The sequence below is a fragment of the Lepus europaeus genome, unplaced genomic scaffold (assembly GCF_033115175.1).
Source record: "Lepus europaeus isolate LE1 unplaced genomic scaffold, mLepTim1.pri SCAFFOLD_35, whole genome shotgun sequence".
Classification (NCBI taxonomy): Eukaryota; Metazoa; Chordata; class Mammalia; order Lagomorpha; family Leporidae; genus Lepus; species Lepus europaeus.
Genome location: NW_026909223.1, coordinates 4,047,461 through 4,068,465, shown reverse-complemented (window position 1 = coordinate 4,068,465; position 21,005 = coordinate 4,047,461).

Here is a 21,005-nt window from a genome sequence, read left to right as displayed (position 1 = left end):
CTGAATGTGGCAGATGCAGCTTATTGGAGTTCTGTATCGTGCTTGTAGTTCGACACAGTTTGCCAGAGTTCTGTTTTTGGGTGTAGAGAGAAACTGTTTCTAGGAGTTCTGTAGCCTGGCATAAGGCATACGCAGTAATTGGGATTTCTATATCCTGAGTGTAGGAGACGCCGCTTATGGCAGCTCCGCTACGTGGATGTAGATAGAAGCAGTTTACCAGAGTTCTCTATCCTTTGTGTAGAAAGCAGCTGTTTACTGGAGTTCTGTAGCATGGAATGAGGCATTCGCTATATGCAGGTTTTCTCTATGCTGAGTGTAGGAGACGGCGCTTATGGAAGCTCTGCTACCTGGATAGAGAGAGAAGCGTTTTACCGGAGTTCCCTATCCTTGTTGTAGAGAGGAGCTGATTCCAGGAGTTCTATATCCTGGAATTAGGCATTCGCTGTATGTGGGTATTCTGTATGCTGAGTGTAGCACATGCAGCTTTCTGGAGTTCTGTCATCTAAGTGTAGAGAGATGCAGTTTCCAGGAGTTCTGTATGTTGAATGTAGAGAGAAGCTGTTTCCAAGAGTTCTGTAGTCTGAGAGTAGGCATACGCTGTATATGGGATTCCAGTTGCCTGAGTGTAGCCGATTCAGCTTATGGGAGTTCTGTAACCCTGAATTAGAAAGTTACATTTTAGCGAAGTTCTGTATCAGAGTGTAGGGAGAAGCTGTTTCCAAGAATTCTGCAGCGTATGAGCAGGTATTCGCTATATGCGGGTTTTCTGTATGCTGAGTGTAGCAGATGCAGCTTATGGAAGTTCTGTATCTTGAATGTAGTGAGACACAGTTTGCCAGAGTTCTGTATATGGGTGTAGAGAGAAACTGTTTCCAAGAGTTCTGTAGCCTGGCAAGAGGCATACGCAGTCATTGGGATTTCTGTATCCTGAGTGTGGGAGACGCCGCTTATGGGAGCTCCGCTACCTGGATATAGAGAGAAGCAGTTTACCAGAGTTCTCTATGCTTTGTGTAGAGAGCAGCTGTTTACTGGTGTTTTGTAGCCTGGAATGAGGCATTACATATATGCGGGTTTTCTGTATGCTGAGTGTAGGAGACACCGCTTGTGGGAGCTCTGCTACCTGGATATAGATAGAAGCAGTTTACTGGAGTTCTCTATGCTTTGTGTAGAAAGCAGCTGTTTACTGGATTTCTGTAGCCTGGAATGAGGCATTCGCTATATGCGGGTTTTCTCTATGCTGAGTGTAGGAGACGCCGCTTATGGGAGCTCTGCTACCTGGATAGAGAGAGAATCAATTTACCGGAATTCCTTATCCTTGTTGTAGAGCGGAGCTGTTTCCAGGAGTTCTGTGTCCTGGAATTAGGCATTCGCTATATGTGGGTATTCTGTATACTGCGTGTAGCAGATGCAGCATTCGGGAGTTCTAGACCCTAAGTGTAGAGAGATGCAGTTTCCAGTAGTTCTGTATGTTGAATGTAGAGAGAAGCTGTTTCCAAGAGTTCTGTAGTCTGAGAGTAGGCATACGCTGTATATGGGATTCCTGTAGCCTGAGTGTAGCCGACGCAGCTTATGGGAGATCTGTAACCTAGAATTAGAGAGACGCAGTTTACCGAAGTTCTGTATCAGAATGTAGGACAAGCTGTTTCCAAGAATTCTGTAGCCTATGAATTCGCTATACGCGGGTTTTCTGTATGCTGAATGTGGCAGATGCAGCTTATTGGAGTTCTGTATCGTGCTTGTAGTTTGACACAGTTTGCCAGAGTTCTGTTTTTGGGTGTAGAGAGAAACTGTTTCTAGGAGTTCTGTAGCCTGGCATAAGGCATATGCAGTAATTGGGATTTCTATATCCTGAGTGTAGGAGACGCCGCTTATGGCAGCTCCGCTACCTGGATATAGATAGAAGCAGTGTACCGGAGTTCTCTATCCTTTGTGTAGAAAGCAGCTGTTTACTGGAGTTCTGTAGCATGGAATGAGGCATTCGCTATATGCGGGTATTCTGTATACTGCGTGTAGCAGATGCAGCATTCGGGAGTTCTATACCCTAAGTGTAGAGAGATGCAGTTTCCATTAGTTCTGTATGTTGAATGTAGAGAGAAGCTGTTTCCAAGACTTCTGTAGTCTGAGAGTAGGCATACGCTGTATATGGGATTCCTGTAGCCTGAGTGTAGCCGACGCAGCTTATGGGAGATCTGTAACCTAGAATTAGAGAGACGCAGTTTACCGAAGTTCTGTATCAGAATGTAGGGACAAGCTGTTTCCAAGAATTCTGTAGCCTATGGGCATGTATTCGCTATACGCGGGTTTTCTGTATGCTGAATGTGGCAGATGCAGCTTATTGGAGTTCTGTATCGTGCTTGTAGTTCGACACAGTTTGCCAGAGTTCTGTTTTTGGGTGTAGAGAGAAACTGTTTCTAGGAGTTCTGTAGCCTGGCATAAGGCATACGCAGTAATTGGGATTTCTATATCCTGAGTGTAGGAGACGCCGCTTATGGCAGCTCCGCTACGTGGATGTAGATAGAAGCAGTTTACCGGAGTTCTCTATCCTTTGTGTAGAAAGCAGCTGTTTACTGGAGTTCTGTAGCATGGAATGAGGCATTCGCTATATGCAGGTTTTCTCTATGCTGAGTGTAGGAGACGGCGCTTATGGAAGCTCTGCTACCTGGATATAGAGAGAAGCGTTTTGCCGGAGTTCCCTATCCTTGTTGTAGAGAGGAGCTGATTCCAGGAGTTCTATATCCTGGAATTAGGCATTCGCTGTATGTGGGTATTCTGTATGCTGAGTGTAGCACATGCAGCTTTCTGGAGTTCTGTCATCTAAGTGTAGAGAGATGCAGTTTCCAGTAGTTCTGTATGTTGAATGTAGAGAGAAGCTGTTTCCAAGAGTTCTGTAGTCTGAGAGTAGGCATACGCTGTATATGGGATTCCAGTAGCCTGAGTGTAGCCGATTCAGCTTATGGGAGTTCTGTAACCCTGAATTAGAAAGTTACATTTTAGCGAAGTTCTGTATCAGAGTGTAGGGAGAAGCTGTTTCCAAGAATTCTGCAGCGTATGAGCAGGTATTCGCTATATGCGGGTTTTCTGTATGCTGAGTGTAGCAGATGCAGCTTATGGAAGTTCTGTATCTTGAATGTAGTGAGACACAGTTTGCCAGAGTTCTGTATATGGGTGTAGAGAGAAACTGTTTCCAAGAGTTCTGTAGCCTGGCAAGAGGCATACGCAGTCATTGGGATTTCTGTATCCTGAGTGTGGGAGACGCCGCTTATGGGAGCTCCGCTACCTGGATATAGAGAGAAGCAGTTTACCAGAGTTCTCTATGCTTTGTGTAGAGAGCAGCTGTTTACTGGTGTTTTGTAGCCTGGAATGAGGCATTACATATATGCGGGTTTTCTGTATGCTGAGTGTAGGAGACACCGCTTGTGGGAGCTCTGCTACCTGGATATAGATAGAAGCAGTTTACTGGAGTTCTCTATGCTTTGTGTAGAAAGCAGCTGTTTACTGGATTTCTGTAGCCTGGAATGAGGCATTCGCTATATGCGGGTTTTCTCTATGCTGAGTGTAGGAGACGCCGCTTATGGGAGCTCTGCTACCTGGATAGAGAGAGAATCAATTTACCGGAATTCCTTATCCTTGTTGTAGAGCGGAGCTGTTTCCAGGAGTTCTGTGTCCTGGAATTAGGCATTCGCTATATGTGGGTATTCTGTATACTGCGTGTAGCAGATGCAGCATTCGGGAGTTCTAGACCCTAAGTGTAGAGAGATGCAGTTTCCAGTAGTTCTGTATGTTGAATGTAGAGAGAAGCTGTTTCCAAGAGTTCTGTAGTCTGAGAGTAGGCATACGCTGTATATGGGATTCCTGTAGCCTGAGTGTAGCCGACGCAGCTTATGGGAGATCTGTAACCTAGAATTAGAGAGACGCAGTTTACCGAAGTTCTGTATCAGAATGTAGGACAAGCTGTTTCCAAGAATTCTGTAGCCTATGAATTCGCTATACGCGGGTTTTCTGTATGCTGAATGTGGCAGATGCAGCTTATTGGAGTTCTGTATCGTGCTTGTAGTTTGACACAGTTTGCCAGAGTTCTGTTTTTGGGTGTAGAGAGAAACTGTTTCTAGGAGTTCTGTAGCCTGGCATAAGGCATACGCAGTAATTGGGATTTCTATATCCTGAGTGTAGGAGACGCCGCTTATGGCAGCTCCGCTACCTGGATATAGATAGAAGCAGTGTACCGGAGTTCTCTATCCTTTGTGTAGAAAGCAGCTGTTTACTGGAGTTCTGTAGCATGGAATGAGGCATTCGCTATATGCGGGTATTCTGTATACTGCGTGTAGCAGATGCAGCATTCGGGAGTTCTATACCCTAAGTGTAGAGAGATGCAGTTTCCAGTAGTTCTGTATGTTGAATGTAGAGAGAAGCTGTTTCCAAGACTTCTGTAGTCTGAGAGTAGGCATACGCTGTATATGGGATTCCTGTAGCCTGAGTGTAGCCGACGCAGCTTATGGGAGATCTGTAACCTAGAATTAGAGAGACGCAGTTTACCGAAGTTCTGTATCAGAATGTAGGGACAAGCTGTTTCCAAGAATTCTGTAGCCTATGGGCATGTATTCGCTATACGCGGGTTTTCTGTATGCTGAATGTGGCAGATGCAGCTTATTGGAGTTCTGTATCGTGCTTGTAGTTCGACACAGTTTGCCAGAGTTCTGTTTTTGGGTGTAGAGAGAAACTGTTTCTAGGAGTTCTGTAGCCTGGCATAAGGCATACGCAGTAATTGGGATTTCTATATCCTGAGTGTAGGAGACGCCGCTTATGGCAGCTCCGCTACGTGGATGTAGATAGAAGCAGTTTACCGGAGTTCTCTATCCTTTGTGTAGAAAGCAGCTGTTTACTGGAGTTCTGTAGCATGGAATGAGGCATTCGCTATATGCAGGTTTTCTCTATGCTGAGTGTAGGAGACGGCGCTTATGGAAGCTCTGCTACCTGGATATAGAGAGAAGCGTTTTGCCGGAGTTCCCTATCCTTGTTGTAGAGAGGAGCTGATTCCAGGAGTTCTATATCCTGGAATTAGGCATTCGCTGTATGTGGGTATTCTGTATGCTGAGTGTAGCACATGCAGCTTTCTGGAGTTCTGTCATCTAAGTGTAGAGAGATGCAGTTTCCAGTAGTTCTGTATGTTGAATGTAGAGAGAAGCTGTTTCCAAGAGTTCTGTAGTCTGAGAGTAGGCATACGCTGTATATGGGATTCCAGTAGCCTGAGTGTAGCCGATTCAGCTTATGGGAGTTCTGTAACCCTGAATTAGAAAGTTACATTTTAGCGAAGTTCTGTATCAGAGTGTAGGGAGAAGCTGTTTCCAAGAATTCTGCAGCGTATGAGCAGGTATTCGCTATATGCGGGTTTTCTGTATGCTGAGTGTAGCAGATGCAGCTTATGGAAGTTCTGTATCTTGAATGTAGTGAGACACAGTTTGCCAGAGTTCTGTATATGGGTGTAGAGAGAAACTGTTTCCAAGAGTTCTGTAGCCTGGCAAGAGGCATACGCAGTCATTGGGATTTCTGTATCCTGAGTGTGGGAGACGCCGCTTATGGGAGCTCCGCTACCTGGATATAGAGAGAAGCAGTTTACCAGAGTTCTCTATGCTTTGTGTAGAGAGCAGCTGTTTACTGGTGTTTTGTAGCCTGGAATGAGGCATTACATATATGCGGGTTTTCTGTATGCTGAGTGTAGGAGACACCGCTTGTGGGAGCTCTGCTACCTGGATATAGATAGAAGCAGTTTACTGGAGTTCTCTATGCTTTGTGTAGAAAGCAGCTGTTTACTGGATTTCTGTAGCCTGGAATGAGGCATTCGCTATATGCGGGTTTTCTCTATGCTGAGTGTAGGAGACGCCGCTTATGGGAGCTCTGCTACCTGGATAGAGAGAGAATCAATTTACCGGAATTCCTTATCCTTGTTGTAGAGCGGAGCTGTTTCCAGGAGTTCTGTGTCCTGGAATTAGGCATTCGCTATATGTGGGTATTCTGTATACTGCGTGTAGCAGATGCAGCATTCGGGAGTTCTAGACCCTAAGTGTAGAGAGATGCAGTTTCCAGTAGTTCTGTATGTTGAATGTAGAGAGAAGCTGTTTCCAAGAGTTCTGTAGTCTGAGAGTAGGCATACGCTGTATATGGGATTCCTGTAGCCTGAGTGTAGCCGACGCAGCTTATGGGAGATCTGTAACCTAGAATTAGAGAGACGCAGTTTACCGAAGTTCTGTATCAGAATGTAGGACAAGCTGTTTCCAAGAATTCTGTAGCCTATGAATTCGCTATACGCGGGTTTTCTGTATGCTGAATGTGGCAGATGCAGCTTATTGGAGTTCTGTATCGTGCTTGTAGTTTGACACAGTTTGCCAGAGTTCTGTTTTTGGGTGTAGAGAGAAACTGTTTCTAGGAGTTCTGTAGCCTGGCATAAGGCATACGCAGTAATTGGGATTTCTATATCCTGAGTGTAGGAGACGCCGCTTATGGCAGCTCCGCTACCTGGATATAGATAGAAGCAGTGTACCGGAGTTCTCTATCCTTTGTGTAGAAAGCAGCTGTTTACTGGAGTTCTGTAGCATGGAATGAGGCATTCGCTATATGCGGGTATTCTGTATACTGCGTGTAGCAGATGCAGCATTCGGGAGTTCTATACCCTAAGTGTAGAGAGATGCAGTTTCCAGTAGTTCTGTATGTTGAATGTAGAGAGAAGCTGTTTCCAAGACTTCTGTAGTCTGAGAGTAGGCATACGCTGTATATGGGATTCCTGTAGCCTGAGTGTAGCCGACGCAGCTTATGGGAGATCTGTAACCTAGAATTAGAGAGACGCAGTTTACCGAAGTTCTGTATCAGAATGTAGGGACAAGCTGTTTCCAAGAATTCTGTAGCCTATGGGCATGTATTCGCTATACGCGGGTTTTCTGTATGCTGAATGTGGCAGATGCAGCTTATTGGAGTTCTGTATCGTGCTTGTAGTTCGACACAGTTTGCCAGAGTTCTGTTTTTGGGTGTAGAGAGAAACTGTTTCTAGGAGTTCTGTAGCCTGGCATAAGGCATACGCAGTAATTGGGATTTCTATATCCTGAGTGTAGGAGACGCCGCTTATGGCAGCTCCGCTACGTGGATGTAGATAGAAGCAGTTTACCGGAGTTCTCTATCCTTTGTGTAGAAAGCAGCTGTTTACTGGAGTTCTGTAGCATGGAATGAGGCATTCGCTATATGCAGGTTTTCTCTATGCTGAGTGTAGGAGACGGCGCTTATGGAAGCTCTGCTACCTGGATATAGAGAGAAGCGTTTTACCGGAGTTCCCTATCCTTGTTGTAGAGAGGAGCTGATTCCAGGAGTTCTATATCCTGGAATTAGGCATTCGCTGTATGTGGGTATTCTGTATGCTGAGTGTAGCACATGCAGCTTTCTGGAGTTCTGTCATCTAAGTGTAGAGAGATGCAGTTTCCAGGAGTTCTGTATGTTGAATGTAGAGAGAAGCTGTTTCCAAGAGTTCTGTAGTCTGAGAGTAGGCATACGCTGTATATGGGATTCCAGTTGCCTGAGTGTAGCCGATTCAGCTTATGGGAGTTCTGTAACCCTGAATTAGAAAGTTACATTTTAGCGAAGTTCTGTATCAGAGTGTAGGGAGAAGCTGTTTCCAAGAATTCTGCAGCGTATGAGCAGGTATTCGCTATATGCGGGTTTTCTGTATGCTGAGTGTAGCAGATGCAGCTTATGGAAGTTCTGTATCTTGAATGTAGTGAGACACAGTTTGCCAGAGTTCTGTATATGGGTGTAGAGAGAAACTGTTTCCAAGAGTTCTGTAGCCTGGCAAGAGGCATACGCAGTCATTGGGATTTCTGTATCCTGAGTGTGGGAGACGCCGCTTATGGGAGCTCCGCTACCTGGATATAGAGAGAAGCAGTTTACCAGAGTTCTCTATGCTTTGTGTAGAGAGCAGCTGTTTACTGGTGTTTTGTAGCCTGGAATGAGGCATTACATATATGCGGGTTTTCTGTATGCTGAGTGTAGGAGACACCGCTTGTGGGAGCTCTGCTACCTGGATATAGATAGAAGCAGTTTACTGGAGTTCTCTATGCTTTGTGTAGAAAGCAGCTGTTTACTGGATTTCTGTAGCCTGGAATGAGGCATTCGCTATATGCGGGTTTTCTCTATGCTGAGTGTAGGAGATGCCGCTTATGGGAGCTCTGCTACCTGGATAGAGAGAGAATCAATTTACCGGAATTCCTTATCCTTGTTGTAGAGCGGAGCTGTTTCCAGGAGTTCTGTGTCCTGGAATTAGGCATTCGCTATATGTGGGTATTCTGTATACTGCGTGTAGCAGATGCAGCATTCGGGAGTTCTAGACCCTAAGTGTAGAGAGATGCAGTTTCCAGTAGTTCTGTATGTTGAATGTAGAGAGAAGCTGTTTCCAAGAGTTCTGTAGTCTGAGAGTAGGCATACGCTGTATATGGGATTCCTGTAGCCTGAGTGTAGCCGACGCAGCTTATGGGAGATCTGTAACCTAGAATTAGAGAGACGCAGTTTACCGAAGTTCTGTATCAGAATGTAGGACAAGCTGTTTCCAAGAATTCTGTAGCCTATGAATTCGCTATACGCGGGTTTTCTGTATGCTGAATGTGGCAGATGCAGCTTATTGGAGTTCTGTATCGTGCTTGTAGTTTGACACAGTTTGCCAGAGTTCTGTTTTTGGGTGTAGAGAGAAACTGTTTCTAGGAGTTCTGTAGCCTGGCATAAGGCATATGCAGTAATTGGGATTTCTATATCCTGAGTGTAGGAGACGCCGCTTATGGCAGCTCCGCTACCTGGATATAGATAGAAGCAGTGTACCGGAGTTCTCTATCCTTTGTGTAGAAAGCAGCTGTTTACTGGAGTTCTGTAGCATGGAATGAGGCATTCGCTATATGCGGGTATTCTGTATACTGCGTGTAGCAGATGCAGCATTCGGGAGTTCTATACCCTAAGTGTAGAGAGATGCAGTTTCCATTAGTTCTGTATGTTGAATGTAGAGAGAAGCTGTTTCCAAGACTTCTGTAGTCTGAGAGTAGGCATACGCTGTATATGGGATTCCTGTAGCCTGAGTGTAGCCGACGCAGCTTATGGGAGATCTGTAACCTAGAATTAGAGAGACGCAGTTTACCGAAGTTCTGTATCAGAATGTAGGGACAAGCTGTTTCCAAGAATTCTGTAGCCTATGGGCATGTATTCGCTATACGCGGGTTTTCTGTATGCTGAATGTGGCAGATGCAGCTTATTGGAGTTCTGTATCGTGCTTGTAGTTCGACACAGTTTGCCAGAGTTCTGTTTTTGGGTGTAGAGAGAAACTGTTTCTAGGAGTTCTGTAGCCTGGCATAAGGCATACGCAGTAATTGGGATTTCTATATCCTGAGTGTAGGAGACGCCGCTTATGGCAGCTCCGCTACGTGGATGTAGATAGAAGCAGTTTACCGGAGTTCTCTATCCTTTGTGTAGAAAGCAGCTGTTTACTGGAGTTCTGTAGCATGGAATGAGGCATTCGCTATATGCAGGTTTTCTCTATGCTGAGTGTAGGAGACGGCGCTTATGGAAGCTCTGCTACCTGGATATAGAGAGAAGCGTTTTGCCGGAGTTCCCTATCCTTGTTGTAGAGAGGAGCTGATTCCAGGAGTTCTATATCCTGGAATTAGGCATTCGCTGTATGTGGGTATTCTGTATGCTGAGTGTAGCACATGCAGCTTTCTGGAGTTCTGTCATCTAAGTGTAGAGAGATGCAGTTTCCAGTAGTTCTGTATGTTGAATGTAGAGAGAAGCTGTTTCCAAGAGTTCTGTAGTCTGAGAGTAGGCATACGCTGTATATGGGATTCCAGTAGCCTGAGTGTAGCCGATTCAGCTTATGGGAGTTCTGTAACCCTGAATTAGAAAGTTACATTTTAGCGAAGTTCTGTATCAGAGTGTAGGGAGAAGCTGTTTCCAAGAATTCTGCAGCGTATGAGCAGGTATTCGCTATATGCGGGTTTTCTGTATGCTGAGTGTAGCAGATGCAGCTTATGGAAGTTCTGTATCTTGAATGTAGTGAGACACAGTTTGCCAGAGTTCTGTATATGGGTGTAGAGAGAAACTGTTTCCAAGAGTTCTGTAGCCTGGCAAGAGGCATACGCAGTCATTGGGATTTCTGTATCCTGAGTGTGGGAGACGCCGCTTATGGGAGCTCCGCTACCTGGATATAGAGAGAAGCAGTTTACCAGAGTTCTCTATGCTTTGTGTAGAGAGCAGCTGTTTACTGGTGTTTTGTAGCCTGGAATGAGGCATTACATATATGCGGGTTTTCTGTATGCTGAGTGTAGGAGACACCGCTTGTGGGAGCTCTGCTACCTGGATATAGATAGAAGCAGTTTACTGGAGTTCTCTATGCTTTGTGTAGAAAGCAGCTGTTTACTGGATTTCTGTAGCCTGGAATGAGGCATTCGCTATATGCGGGTTTTCTCTATGCTGAGTGTAGGAGACGCCGCTTATGGGAGCTCTGCTACCTGGATAGAGAGAGAATCAATTTACCGGAATTCCTTATCCTTGTTGTAGAGCGGAGCTGTTTCCAGGAGTTCTGTGTCCTGGAATTAGGCATTCGCTATATGTGGGTATTCTGTATACTGCGTGTAGCAGATGCAGCATTCGGGAGTTCTAGACCCTAAGTGTAGAGAGATGCAGTTTCCAGTAGTTCTGTATGTTGAATGTAGAGAGAAGCTGTTTCCAAGAGTTCTGTAGTCTGAGAGTAGGCATACGCTGTATATGGGATTCCTGTAGCCTGAGTGTAGCCGACGCAGCTTATGGGAGATCTGTAACCTAGAATTAGAGAGACGCAGTTTACCGAAGTTCTGTATCAGAATGTAGGACAAGCTGTTTCCAAGAATTCTGTAGCCTATGGGCATGTATTCGCTATACGCGGGTTTTCTGTATGCTGAATGTGGCAGATGCAGCTTATTGGAGTTCTGTATCGTGCTTGTAGTTCGACACAGTTTGCCAGAGTTCTGTTTTTGGGTGTAGAGAGAAACTGTTTCTAGGAGTTCTGTAGCCTGGCATAAGGCATACGCAGTAATTGGGATTTCTATATCCTGAGTGTAGGAGACGCCGCTTATGGCAGCTCCGCTACGTGGATGTAGATAGAAGCAGTTTACCGGAGTTCTCTATCCTTTGTGTAGAAAGCAGCTGTTTACTGGAGTTCTGTAGCATGGAATGAGGCATTCGCTATATGCAGGTTTTCTCTATGCTGAGTGTAGGAGACGGCGCTTATGGAAGCTCTGCTACCTGGATATAGAGAGAAGCGTTTTGCCGGAGTTCCCTATCCTTGTTGTAGAGAGGAGCTGATTCCAGGAGTTCTATATCCTGGAATTAGGCATTCGCTGTATGTGGGTATTCTGTATGCTGAGTGTAGCACATGCAGCTTTCTGGAGTTCTGTCATCTAAGTGTAGAGAGATGCAGTTTCCAGTAGTTCTGTATGTTGAATGTAGAGAGAAGCTGTTTCCAAGAGTTCTGTAGTCTGAGAGTAGGCATACGCTGTATATGGGATTCCAGTAGCCTGAGTGTAGCCGATTCAGCTTATGGGAGTTCTGTAACCCTGAATTAGAAAGTTACATTTTAGCGAAGTTCTGTATCAGAGTGTAGGGAGAAGCTGTTTCCAAGAATTCTGCAGCGTATGAGCAGGTATTCGCTATATGCGGGTTTTCTGTATGCTGAGTGTAGCAGATGCAGCTTATGGAAGTTCTGTATCTTGAATGTAGTGAGACACAGTTTGCCAGAGTTCTGTATATGGGTGTAGAGAGAAACTGTTTCCAAGAGTTCTGTAGCCTGGCAAGAGGCATACGCAGTCATTGGGATTTCTGTATCCTGAGTGTGGGAGACGCCGCTTATGGGAGCTCCGCTACCTGGATATAGAGAGAAGCAGTTTACCAGAGTTCTCTATGCTTTGTGTAGAGAGCAGCTGTTTACTGGTGTTTTGTAGCCTGGAATGAGGCATTACATATATGCGGGTTTTCTGTATGCTGAGTGTAGGAGACACCGCTTGTGGGAGCTCTGCTACCTGGATATAGATAGAAGCAGTTTACTGGAGTTCTCTATGCTTTGTGTAGAAAGCAGCTGTTTACTGGATTTCTGTAGCCTGGAATGAGGCATTCGCTATATGCGGGTTTTCTCTATGCTGAGTGTAGGAGACGCCGCTTATGGGAGCTCTGCTACCTGGATAGAGAGAGAATCAATTTACCGGAATTCCTTATCCTTGTTGTAGAGCGGAGCTGTTTCCAGGAGTTCTGTGTCCTGGAATTAGGCATTCGCTATATGTGGGTATTCTGTATACTGCGTGTAGCAGATGCAGCATTCGGGAGTTCTAGACCCTAAGTGTAGAGAGATGCAGTTTCCAGTAGTTCTGTATGTTGAATGTAGAGAGAAGCTGTTTCCAAGAGTTCTGTAGTCTGAGAGTAGGCATACGCTGTATATGGGATTCCTGTAGCCTGAGTGTAGCCGACGCAGCTTATGGGAGATCTGTAACCTAGAATTAGAGAGACGCAGTTTACCGAAGTTCTGTATCAGAATGTAGGACAAGCTGTTTCCAAGAATTCTGTAGCCTATGAATTCGCTATACGCGGGTTTTCTGTATGCTGAATGTGGCAGATGCAGCTTATTGGAGTTCTGTATCGTGCTTGTAGTTTGACACAGTTTGCCAGAGTTCTGTTTTTGGGTGTAGAGAGAAACTGTTTCTAGGAGTTCTGTAGCCTGGCATAAGGCATACGCAGTAATTGGGATTTCTATATCCTGAGTGTAGGAGACGCCGCTTATGGCAGCTCCGCTACCTGGATATAGATAGAAGCAGTGTACCGGAGTTCTCTATCCTTTGTGTAGAAAGCAGCTGTTTACTGGAGTTCTGTAGCATGGAATGAGGCATTCGCTATATGCGGGTATTCTGTATACTGCGTGTAGCAGATGCAGCATTCGGGAGTTCTATACCCTAAGTGTAGAGAGATGCAGTTTCCAGTAGTTCTGTATGTTGAATGTAGAGAGAAGCTGTTTCCAAGACTTCTGTAGTCTGAGAGTAGGCATACGCTGTATATGGGATTCCTGTAGCCTGAGTGTAGCCGACGCAGCTTATGGGAGATCTGTAACCTAGAATTAGAGAGACGCAGTTTACCGAAGTTCTGTATCAGAATGTAGGGACAAGCTGTTTCCAAGAATTCTGTAGCCTATGGGCATGTATTCGCTATACGCGGGTTTTCTGTATGCTGAATGTGGCAGATGCAGCTTATTGGAGTTCTGTATCGTGCTTGTAGTTCGACACAGTTTGCCAGAGTTCTGTTTTTGGGTGTAGAGAGAAACTGTTTCTAGGAGTTCTGTAGCCTGGCATAAGGCATACGCAGTAATTGGGATTTCTATATCCTGAGTGTAGGAGACGCCGCTTATGGCAGCTCCGCTACGTGGATGTAGATAGAAGCAGTTTACCGGAGTTCTCTATCCTTTGTGTAGAAAGCAGCTGTTTACTGGAGTTCTGTAGCATGGAATGAGGCATTCGCTATATGCAGGTTTTCTCTATGCTGAGTGTAGGAGACGGCGCTTATGGAAGCTCTGCTACCTGGATATAGAGAGAAGCGTTTTACCGGAGTTCCCTATCCTTGTTGTAGAGAGGAGCTGATTCCAGGAGTTCTATATCCTGGAATTAGGCATTCGCTGTATGTGGGTATTCTGTATGCTGAGTGTAGCACATGCAGCTTTCTGGAGTTCTGTCATCTAAGTGTAGAGAGATGCAGTTTCCAGGAGTTCTGTATGTTGAATGTAGAGAGAAGCTGTTTCCAAGAGTTCTGTAGTCTGAGAGTAGGCATACGCTGTATATGGGATTCCAGTTGCCTGAGTGTAGCCGATTCAGCTTATGGGAGTTCTGTAACCCTGAGTTAGAAAGTTACATTTTAGCGAAGTTCTGTATCAGAGTGTAGGGAGAAGCTGTTTCCAAGAATTCTGCAGCGTATGAGCAGGTATTCGCTATATGCGGGTTTTCTGTATGCTGAGTGTAGCAGATGCAGCTTATGGAAGTTCTGTATCTTGAATGTAGTGAGACACAGTTTGCCAGAGTTCTGTATATGGGTGTAGAGAGAAACTGTTTCCAAGAGTTCTGTAGCCTGGCAAGAGGCATACGCAGTCATTGGGATTTCTGTATCCTGAGTGTGGGAGACGCCGCTTATGGGAGCTCCGCTACCTGGATATAGAGAGAAGCAGTTTACCAGAGTTCTCTATGCTTTGTGTAGAGAGCAGCTGTTTACTGGTGTTTTGTAGCCTGGAATGAGGCATTACATATATGCGGGTTTTCTGTATGCTGAGTGTAGGAGACACCGCTTGTGGGAGCTCTGCTACCTGGATATAGATAGAAGCAGTTTACTGGAGTTCTCTATGCTTTGTGTAGAAAGCAGCTGTTTACTGGATTTCTGTAGCCTGGAATGAGGCATTCGCTATATGCGGGTTTTCTCTATGCTGAGTGTAGGAGACGCCGCTTATGGGAGCTCTGCTACCTGGATAGAGAGAGCATCAATTTACCGGAATTCCTTATCCTTGTTGTAGAGCGGAGCTGTTTCCAGGAGTTCTGTGTCCTGGAATTAGGCATTCGCTATATGTGGGTATTCTGTATACTGCGTGTAGCAGATGCAGCATTCGGGAGTTCTAGACCCTAAGTGTAGAGAGATGCAGTTTCCAGTAGTTCTGTATGTTGAATGTAGAGAGAAGCTGTTTCCAAGAGTTCTGTAGTCTGAGAGTAGGCATACGCTGTATATGGGATTCCTGTAGCCTGAGTGTAGCCGACGCAGCTTATGGGAGATCTGTAACCTAGAATTAGAGAGACGCAGTTTACCGAAGTTCTGTATCAGAATGTAGGACAAGCTGTTTCCAAGAATTCTGTAGCCTATGTATTCGCTATACGCGGGTTTTCTGTATGCTGAATGTGGCAGATGCAGCTTATTGGAGTTCTGTATCGTGCTTGTAGTTCGACACAGTTTGCCAGAGTTCTGTTTTTGGGTGTAGAGAGAAACTGTTTCTAGGAGTTCTGTAGCCTGGCATAAGGCATACGCAGTAATTGGGATTTCTATATCCTGAGTGTAGGAGACGCCGCTTATGGCAGCTCCGCTACCTGGATAGAGAGAGAATCATTTTACCGGAGTTCCTTATCCTTTGTGTAGAAAGCAGCTGTTTACTGGAGTTCTGTAGCATGGAATGAGGCATTCGCTATATGCAGGTTTTCTCTATGCTGAGTGTAGGAGACGGCGCTTATGGAAGCTCTGCTACCTGGATATAGAGAGAAGCGTTTTACCGGAGTTCCCTATCCTTGTTGTAGAGAGGAGCTGATTCCAGGAGTTCTATATCCTGGAATTAGGCATTCGCTGTATGTGGGTATTCTGTATGCTGAGTGTAGCACATGCAGCTTTCTGGAGTTCTGTCATCTAAGTGTAGAGAGATGCAGTTTCCAGGAGTTCTGTATGTTGAATGTAGAGAGAAGCTGTTTCCAAGAGTTCTGTAGTCTGAGAGTAGGCATACGCTGTATATGGGATTCCAGTTGCCTGAGTGTAGCCGATTCAGCTTATGGGAGTTCTGTAACCCTGAGTTAGAAAGTTACATTTTAGCGAAGTTCTGTATCAGAGTGTAGGGAGAAGCTGTTTCCAAGAATTCTGCAGCGTATGAGCAGGTATTCGCTATATGCGGGTTTTCTGTATGCTGAGTGTAGCAGATGCAGCTTATGGAAGTTCTGTATCTTGAATGTAGTGAGACACAGTTTGCCAGAGTTCTGTATATGGGTGTAGAGAGAAACTGTTTCCAAGAGTTCTGTAGCCTGGCAAGAGGCATACGCAGTCATTGGGATTTCTGTATCCTGAGTGTGGGAGACGCCGCTTATGGGAGCTCCGCTACCTGGATATAGAGAGAAGCAGTTTACCAGAGTTCTCTATGCTTTGTGTAGAGAGCAGCTGTTTACTGGTGTTTTGTAGCCTGGAATGAGGCATTACATATATGCGGGTTTTCTGTATGCTGAGTGTAGGAGACACCGCTTGTGGGAGCTCTGCTACCTGGATATAGATAGAAGCAGTTTACTGGAGTTCTCTATGCTTTGTGTAGAAAGCAGCTGTTTACTGGATTTCTGTAGCCTGGAATGAGGCATTCGCTATATGCGGGTTTTCTCTATGCTGAGTGTAGGAGACGCCGCTTATGGGAGCTCTGCTACCTGGATAGAGAGAGCATCAATTTACCGGAATTCCTTATCCTTGTTGTAGAGCGGAGCTGTTTCCAGGAGTTCTGTGTCCTGGAATTAGGCATTCGCTATATGTGGGTATTCTGTATACTGCGTGTAGCAGATGCAGCATTCGGGAGTTCTAGACCCTAAGTGTAGAGAGATGCAGTTTCCAGTAGTTCTGTATGTTGAATGTAGAGAGAAGCTGTTTCCAAGAGTTCTGTAGTCTGAGAGTAGGCATACGCTGTATATGGGATTCCTGTAGCCTGAGTGTAGCCGACGCAGCTTATGGGAGATCTGTAACCTAGAATTAGAGAGACGCAGTTTACCGAAGTTCTGTATCAGAATGTAGGACAAGCTGTTTCCAAGAATTCTGTAGCCTATGTATTCGCTATACGCGGGTTTTCTGTATGCTGAATGTGGCAGATGCAGCTTATTGGAGTTCTGTATCGTGCTTGTAGTTCGACACAGTTTGCCAGAGTTCTGTTTTTGGGTGTAGAGAGAAACTGTTTCTAGGAGTTCTGTAGCCTGGCATAAGGCATACGCAGTAATTGGGATTTCTATATCCTGAGTGTAGGAGACGCCGCTTATGGCAGCTCCGCTACGTGGATGTAGATAGAAGCAGTTTACCGGAGTTCTCTATCCTTTGTGTAGAAAGCAGCTGTTTACTGGAGTTCTGTAGCATGGAATGAGGCATTCGCTATATGCAGGTTTTCTCTATGCTGAGTGTAGGAGACGGCGCTTATGGAAGCTCTGCTACCTGGATATAGAGAGAAGCGTTTTACCGGAGTTCCCTATCCTTGTTGTAGAGAGGAGCTGATTCCAGGAGTTCTATATCCTGGAATTAGGCATTCGCTGTATGTGGGTATTCTGTATGCTGAGTGTAGCACATGCAGCTTTCTGGAGTTCTGTCATCTAAGTGTAGAGAGATGCAGTTTCCAGGAGTTCTGTATGTTGAATGTAGAGAGAAGCTGTTTCCAAGAGTTCTGTAGTCTGAGAGTAGGCATACGCTGTATATGGGATTCCAGTTGCCTGAGTGTAGCCGATTCAGCTTATGGGAGTTCTGTAACCCTGAGTTAGAAAGTTACATTTTAGCGAAGTTCTGTATCAGAGTGTAGGGAGAAGCTGTTTCCAAGAATTCTGCAGCGTATGAGCAGGTATTCGCTATATGCGGGTTTTCTGTATGCTGAGTGTAGCAGATGCAGCTTATGGAAGTTCTGTATCTTGAATGTAGTGAGACACAGTTTGCCAGAGTTCTGTATATGGGTGTAGAGAGAAACTGTTTCCAAGAGTTCTGTAGCCTGGCAAGAGGCATACGCAGTCATTGGGATTTCTGTATCCTGAGTGTGGGAGACGCCGCTTATGGGAGCTCCGCTACCTGGATATAGAGAGAAGCAGTTTACCAGAGTTCTCTATGCTTTGTGTAGAGAGCAGCTGTTTACTGGTGTTTTGTAGCCTGGAATGAGGCATTACATATATGCGGGTTTTCTGTATGCTGAGTGTAGGAGACACCGCTTGTGGGAGCTCTGCTACCTGGATATAGATAGAAGCAGTTTACTGGAGTTCTCTATGCTTTGTGTAGAAAGCAGCTGTTTACTGGATTTCTGTAGCCTGGAATGAGGCATTCGCTATATGCGGGTTTTCTCTATGCTGAGTGTAGGAGACGCCGCTTATGGGAGCTCTGCTACCTGGATAGAGAGAGCATCAATTTACCGGAATTCCTTATCCTTGTTGTAGAGCGGAGCTGTTTCCAGGAGTTCTGTGTCCTGGAATTAGGCATTCGCTATATGTGGGTATTCTGTATACTGCGTGTAGCAGATGCAGCATTCGGGAGTTCTAGACCCTAAGTGTAGAGAGATGCAGTTTCCAGTAGTTCTGTATGTTGAATGTAGAGAGAAGCTGTTTCCAAGAGTTCTGTAGTCTGAGAGTAGGCATACGCTGTATATGGGATTCCTGTAGCCTGAGTGTAGCCGACGCAGCTTATGGGAGATCTGTAACCTAGAATTAGAGAGACGCAGTTTACCGAAGTTCTGTATCAGAATGTAGGACAAGCTGTTTCCAAGAATTCTGTAGCCTATGTATTCGCTATACGCGGGTTTTCTGTATGCTGAATGTGGCAGATGCAGCTTATTGGAGTTCTGTATCGTGCTTGTAGTTCGACACAGTTTGCCAGAGTTCTGTTTTTGGGTGTAGAGAGAAACTGTTTCTAGGAGTTCTGTAGCCTGGCATAAGGCATACGCAGTAATTGGGATTTCTATATCCTGAGTGTAGGAGACGCCGCTTATGGCAGCTCCGCTACCTGGATAGAGAGAGAATCATTTTACCGGAGTTCCTTATCCTTTGTGTGGAAAGCAGCTGTTTACTGGAGTTCTGTAGCATGGAATGAGGCATTCGCTATATGCAGGTTTTCTCTATGCTGAGTGTAGGAGACGGCGCTTATGGAAGCTCTGCTACCTGGATATAGAGAGAAGCGTTTTACCGGAGTTCCCTATCCTTGTTGTAGAGAGGAGCTGATTCCAGGAGTTCTATATCCTGGAATTAGGCATTCGCTGTATGTGGGTATTCTGTATGCTGAGTGTAGCACATGCAGCTTTCTGGAGTTCTGTCATCTAAGTGTAGAGAGATGCAGTTTCCAGTAGTTCTGTATGTTGAATGTAGAGAGAAGCTGTTTCCAAGAGTTCTGTAGTCTGAAAGTAGGCATACGCTGTATATGGGATTCCAGTAGCCTGAGTGTAGCCGATTCAGCTTATGGGAGTTCTGTAACCCTGAATTAGAAAGTTACATTTTAGCGAAGTTCTGTATCAGAGTGTAGGGAGAAGCTGTTTCCAAGAATTCTGCAGCGTATGAGCAGGTATTCGCTATATGCGGGTTTTCTGTATGCTGAGTGTAGCAGATGCAGCTTATGGAAGTTCTGTATCTTGAATGTAGTGAGACACAGTTTGCCAGAGTTCTGTATATGGGTGTAGAGAGAAACTGTTTCCAAGAGTTCTGTAGCCTGGCAAGAGGCATACGCAGTCATTGGGATTTCTGTATCCTGAGTGTGGGAGACGCCGCTTATGGGAGCTCCGCTACCTGGATATAGAGAGAAGCAGTTTACCAGAGTTCTCTATGCTTTGTGTAGAGAGCAGCTGTTTACTGGTGTTTTGTAGCCTGGAATGAGGCATTACATATATGCGGGTTTTCTGTATGCTGAGTGTAGGAGACACCGCTTGTGGGAGCTCTGCTACCTGGATATAGATAGAAGCAGTTTACTGGAGTTCTCTATGCTTTGTGTAGAAAGCAGCTGTTTACTGGATTTCTGTAGCCTGGAATGAGGCATTCGCTATATGCGGGTTTTCTCTATGCTGAGTGTAGGAGACGCCGCTTATGGGAGCTCTGCTACCTGGATAGAGAGAGAATCAATTTACCGGAATTCCTTATCCTTGTTGTAGAGCGGAGCTGTTTCCAGGAGTTCTGTGTCCTGGAATTAGGCATTCGCTATATGTGGGTATTCTGTATACTGCGTGTAGCAGATGCAGCATTCGGGAGTTCTAGACCCTAAGTGTAGAGAGATGCAGTTTCCAGTAGTTCTGTATGTTGAATGTAGAGAGAAGCTGTTTCCAAGAGTTCTGTAGTCTGAGAGTAGGCATACGCTGTATATGGGATTCCTGTAGCCTGAGTGTAGCCGACGCAGCTTATGGGAGATCTGTAACCTAGAATTAGAGAGACGCAGTTTACCGAAGTTCTGTATCAGAATGTAGGACAAGCTGTTTCCAAGAATTCTGTAGCCTATGAATTCGCTATACGCGGGTTTTCTGTATGCTGAATGTGGCAGATGCAGCTTATTGGAGTTCTGTATCGTGCTTGTAGTTTGACACAGTTTGCCAGAGTTCTGTTTTTGGGTGTAGAGAGAAACTGTTTCTAGGAGTTCTGTAGCCTGGCATAAGGCATACGCAGTAATTGGGATTTCTATATCCTGAGTGTAGGAGACGCCGCTTATGGCAGCTCCGCTACCTGGATATAGATAGAAGCAGTGTACCGGAGTTCTCTATCCTTTGTGTAGAAAGCAGCTGTTTACTGGAGTTCTGTAGCATGGAATGAGGCATTCGCTATATGCGGGTATTCTGTATACTGCGTGTAGCAGATGCAGCATTCGGGAGTTCTATACCCTAAGTGTAGAGAGATGCAGTTTCCAGTAGTTCTGTATGTTGAATGTAGAGAGAAGCTGTTTCCAAGACTTCTGTAGTCTGAGAGTAGGCATACGCTGTATATGGGATTCCTGTAGCCTGAGTGTAGCCGACGCAGCTTATGGGAGATCTGTAACCTAGAATTAGAGAGACGCAGTTTACCGAAGTTCTGTATCAGAATGTAGGGACAAGCTGTTTCCAAGAATTCTGTAGCCTATGGGCATGTATTCGCTATACGCGGGTTTTCTGTATGCTGAATGTGGCAGATGCAGCTTATTGGAGTTCTGTATCGTGCTTGTAGTTCGACACAGTTTGCCAGAGTTCTGTTTTTGGGTGTAGAGAGAAACTGTTTCTAGGAGTTCTGTAGCCTGGCATAAGGCATACGCAGTAATTGGGATTTCTATATCCTGAGTGTAGGAGACGCCGCTTATGGCAGCTCCGCTACGTGGATGTAGATAGAAGCAGTTTACCGGAGTTCTCTATCCTTTGTGTAGAAAGCAGCTGTTTACTGGAGTTCTGTAGCATGGAATGAGGCATTCGCTATATGCAGGTTTTCTCTATGCTGAGTGTAGGAGACGGCGCTTATGGAAGCTCTGCTACCTGG